Raw genomic sequence first — 5,702 nt, forward strand, 5'->3', positions numbered from 1 at the left:
ATTGTGAAAGGCTTGAATGCCTTGGGTTGATGACAGTTACCTGCCCGGAGGGGTTGATGGTACTTGTCTGTCCGGATTGTGAAAGGCTTGAATGCCTTGGGTTGATGACAGTTACCTGCTTGGAGGGGTTGATGGTACTTGTCTTCCCGGATTGTGAAAGGCTGGAATGCCTTGGGTTGATGGCAGCTACCTGCCCGAAGGGGTTGATGGTACTTGTCTGCCCAGATTTACTCTTCCTGGAATTCTTGAGCTAGTTGGCTAGTGGAATCCCATGTTAGACCTGGTAAGGTCTCTATAAAAGAAACTGTCCGGATGTGAAAATGACTCGGTTTGGTTGTGGAAACCAGTTCCCATGGGTTGGAAATTCTTTAGTCTATGGTGATTTTCATGGCTAAAGAAATTAACTAATCAGTTGTATGTGATGTTAAAAATAAATTCTATATATAGTTGTGTGAAATGTGTTATGCACATTTAACATGAAATGAGTTTAATGTTCAATAAGGAGTTATTGGAAATTTTAATTCCTGTATCATTTCATTAATCTTGTGAAAGTCTTAGTAGGGGCTAAGACCATTTCCAAATGATGCAGTGATTGACAGCTTTGATGATTAGAGAGCTAGGTGCTCTTTTGGTACATCTAGAAGCACTTTGCGGATGTCTTTAGTGAGAATTCGCTCAGTGTGCACGTGAGCAGTGATTTATCATTTGATGATTAGTGTTAATGCTCTTTAAGTACTTGTAAAAGTACTGTGATTTAGAAATCATCTAGCATTGCACAGTTGAATTGATAGTCAAAAGTATTTCATTTGACTCAAATATAGTGACTAATGCAATTGAATTTGTTAGTCATATATTACAGGAATTACTTACCATGGAGGGTTGAAGAATTGTCCAACCACTATTAAAAGGCTTACATGAAAGTATTCATGATTTCCAAGAATAGATGGTAAGTAATGGTAAGTTGACATAGAGAATTGTTTATTATGAATGAATAAGGGCCAAGTGGTGGCGATTAGAAGTTGCATATTTTTGCAATTACGAATGCTTATGTTTATTGATGCTTATAACTAATGATATTTCTTATGACTATATCATTACTATTTTGTTTGTTGTCTTTGATTTTGAAGAGGAAGGATCACATTTTGTGTGGTTTAGATGGTATATCACAAGTAAAATATCAAGTTCCGATGAAAGATGAACACCGAGGACGGTGTTCTTGTTAAGGGGGGGAGTATGTCATATCCCTCACGTAACTCATCATAATTAACAGTTATGAATAGTTATTTAGTTTCGGAACTGATCCTTAGCATTCAGAACTGATTCTTGGATTCTTGGCATTCTGTTCCATGGTGCGGTTATTATTAAAACCGGAAACCTTGTGTTGTGTTTTGGGGGGGGCGCTAATTAAGTGACAAGTGGTATACCTTAACGCTTCATTAAATGCGGGTATTGTGCGTTCCACGAAAGTCTGGTGCTGCTGCCTTGTGTTAAGGTTTCCCATTTGGGAGCAGGGACTCGGTAGAGGAGGTGGGGGGCAGTTATGGATTTTCCGTTCCCCGTGCACCTTTTCCAACGAACTCGACCCGATGAATCGAAGGATGGAATCGGGTCCACCACGGATTCTCCTGGCTTGGCGAGGTGCCCTCGTCGTTGGGGAATGGGACTCGTTCTGAGATGGCTTCCATGCTTCAGGGGTCGGACCGATGTAGACATATCGGATGGTTTCTCTCTCCGGAGAGCTACATCAAATGTATTCAGTTAATGTATTCTGATGATACAGAGAAACGCTTTAATTTCTCCAATGTAGATGAAGTATTGACTATTTTACCAGTTGCTTCTGAAGTGATGTTTCGTGATTGCATGGAGTCATGTATGCGATATTTAGCTGCTGTGCGCTGGAGTCGTGAGCAACAAGCCCAGCTTCGCGTCCTGTTGTCATCTTTGAACATAAATACTTTGCCTGATTTAGCTGCTAAACTTGGTATGAGCCAAAGCAAGTCAGATTGCGAGCATTTAAAGATGGTGACAGAGTCTCTACAAGAATTGCTGCAGATGGCTTACCATTAAAAAGAGCTTCGCAGCACTGTGCAGAAACATGTATTTGACTACTGTACGTTAAATACGTCACCAGCTATTAAAGATGCGTGCAGACATGCCATTTTGGAGCAGTTTAAGGCAGCTGTTAAAGGCTAAGCCATTAAATCTAAACCTGATGAAAGTCCTGACTTGCATTGGCTACTGAGCGTCATTCGGCGTCGCGATGCAAAATTGTTCGAAACTGTGGTCAAAGAATTTTGTGAAGATCCCTATCTTCGCAATGCAGTATCTAGTGGAGCGGTACAAATTTGTTTTCTGCAGCAATCTGGTGGCTCATCCTTTGGTTTTCAAGGTGGATCTGAAAGCGAATATGAAGAGATCAACAGTTCTTAATACTCACGCCCAGATCTGAAGATAAGTAACTGCACTCTTTATAGAGAGAACTTTAGTGTATCTTCAGTAACTGCATTCTTATAGAGAGAATTTTAGTGCATGCATTAGAAGAATGATTGATTTTATATGTTCTCTTTGTAAAGAGAATAGGTTAATGCATGTGGTAATGTATATGGTAAAAGGTTGATTAATTTATCTCTTTTCTTGCTTAAAGAAGTACTTAACGAGTCCATGCTTGTATCATTAAAAAAACTATGTCCTTTGCATATACTAAAGAAGGGATATTAGGATAAGCTAATGGCTCAAAGAACAGTCATCGTGTTAGGGAGATGTGTTCTTTGTATGTTAGCAAAACTATGATAAATCTTGACCATTGTGTTATATGTTTTAGGAAGAAACATGGACTTGTAAACTAATGGTTAGATCTCTTAGAGAGAGATATGCACCAGTGTGAATAAGCATTGTGAAAGGTAGAATAAGATTTTACTTGAATAGACGTACTAGTTAGTAGTATGTGATGCTTGCTCATGCAGATGAGTAGATGATAAAAGATCATTTTTAGAGGTTGTTTAATGGATTATTGATATTGTAACTAATCTTGTTGCCAAGATTGTTGTCAACAACATTGACAGGAAAAGATGGCGGTTGGTGCCAAAGGAAAGTAATGTTTAATATTGGCAGGAAAAGGATTATTCGTCCATGCAGATGAGTTCAAGCTGCAGTATTGTCCATTGCTAGAACAATTATGCCACAAGGAATGTTGCATGTGGCGGTATGTAAATAAAAGATTACATGTAAATTGTATTAGCTTTTAGCTAGTTATGTGATAGCTTAATGATAATTCATTGTAAATATTTTAATACAATGGTTAAGGGATGGAATCCCTTATAAGCCATTGAGTGAGGGGTGAAAACCCTCACGAGCGTTTAATAATAAGATTAAACATTTGCTGGTTTTCACCCTACGGGGTTTCCAGGGTATATCCGTGTTCAAATGGTGTGATTGATGTGATTGCCTTATGTGTCCGTTGATAATGATGAGTTCTTAATGATGATGGTTCTTTATTTGATGTGACAACCATAATGTCTTAGTACATGTTTATCTAACATGGTTAAGGATATCAAGGAATGGATGCATGGATTCATGAGACAGTTTATGTTATTACAGTGGGGTTAAAGGTTATGCAATGGTTATGCAACTTACTGTCTTGATGGCAATTTACTTGATGTACTAATGAATATTATATCTAATGGTAATGATGATTTGTGGAGTTGTGAATTGGTTATTTACTTGTGGTAATTGTAAAAAAAAAAATCTAACTCCCTACTTTTATATGCGAGGTTACTTCCTTGCATTTTTTGGAAAGCTGGATGTCCTTCTAAAATGATTTACTTTTCCTGGTTGACTTTCCACAATAAAAATCTATCTTGGGAAAACTTGATGAAGTGGGGATGGCAAGGTCCTGGTTTTTGCCCTATATGCAGGTCAACAGAGGAAAACAACTGTCATTTATTTTTAAATTGCCAAAAATATCAGCAATTATGGAAATCTTTGGAGAATTGTTATGGAATTCAGCATGTGACTCACACTTCAATTATTGTACCATTTCTTTGGTGGAGTGAGCAAAAATATATATGGCGGCCACTGTTTATTATCACCCTTTGGAGCATTTGGAAGTGGAGAAACAATTCTATTTTCAATGACAGAAAATCTCCTTTTTTGGAAATCTTCTCCAATATTGTATCCCTCTATAACAATCTCCCGCAGAAGATGCTCAAGCAAAAAAAGGAGGCCTATATAGCCCATTCATAGGTGCTCGCATCTCTCCCAAGGGCATTTTTCGATGGAGCTGAACAAAAGGGATCCTGTGGCTGTGGGGTTTAAATTATTGCAAATGAAAATAGCAAATTTCACATCCATTGGAATGGCAGGAAGAGCTCCAACAGCAAAGCTGAAGCGATGGCTCTGGTTGTCCTGTTATACTTTTGTTCCTTTCTAAACATTCAGTCTGTCTCAATTCTTGGTGATTCAAAAGTAATGGTGGACTATGTTGCAAGAAAAAATAATATTTTCAAGCCTCACCTAGTTGGATGGTTGGACAGGATCAGGTTTTTTTGGGGAAGAATGGAGGGAAGTTCAATTCACCACATTAACATGGCTCAAAACTAGCAGGCAGACTTATTGTCAAAGAAGGGTCTTCTTTCAGCTGCAGGCTTTTGGTTTTTGCAGGTATCTTCTGAAGAGAAAATTTTCACTATCCAGGAATTTTCTCTTCCAGTTTTCTAATTCTATTATTGCAAATCCTAAATTATGCCTATGTGTCTTATCGTTTGGCCAAAATTTTTTCCTATGATTTTGTATAAAGACTGATGCGTCTTGTGAAATTTTCTATGTAAGATTTCCTATATATGAATCGGTGCCTCCTATTCCAATGCTATGGTCATCATAACACTGGTGGTCAGATGACAGTTTATGAGCTGTAGTTTTTTTTGGCAAGTCTGTCTTGCATTTTTTTGGGTTTATGCTCCTCGCTCATGCAGCTCTTGATAGACCTATTTGGATCTTTTACAGAATTATATACAAATGTAATACTGTGACTCTTTATATACCTTATATAATACAATCTTGTTTTTTCGTCCTGAAAAAAACTTTTATAACTTGCCTTTTCCTCTTCATAATCTTATAGACAATAAATTATGAGAATTTTCATGTTACATTAATAATTATAATATAGTCTATATTTTCCTTTTATTGCATATTACATCAACATAGATTATTCTTATTACAATCCCTATATAAATGATTATCACAAAAATACTATTATATATATATGCATTTCAAGCTAATGTGAATTAAAATGTATATATATATATATATATATATATATATATATATATATATATATATACATTTTAATTCACATTAGCTTGAAATGCATATCTCAACTATTCTTCCTCCTTCCCTAATGGTCCATATCATGTAGTTATATTCATATAGCAATTAACTTTTACTAATATGTTTTTCCCTTCGGGATGGGAATAACATACCCCATAACATAGTTGCTGCACATACAATAAGTTAGGCTTTACATAGAATAAGTTAGGCTTTTCATAGAACTTTGATCATGTGATTTTCATAGTTTTATTTTTATTTAGAAAATGAATTCCATGAATATTTATGTTAAAGGTTTTGTAATTTTTTTTAATAATATTTATTTCTATAATATCTAATTTAAGTTCTTTGGTTGGATAATGCATTTACTATTGTGTTCC

Source organism: Pinus tabuliformis, chromosome 3_2, assembly GCF_031772625.1.
Source record: "Pinus tabuliformis cultivar Carrire ecotype Pingquan chromosome 3_2, CPIR1, whole genome shotgun sequence".
Lineage (NCBI taxonomy): Eukaryota > Viridiplantae > Streptophyta > Pinopsida > Pinales > Pinaceae > Pinus > Pinus tabuliformis.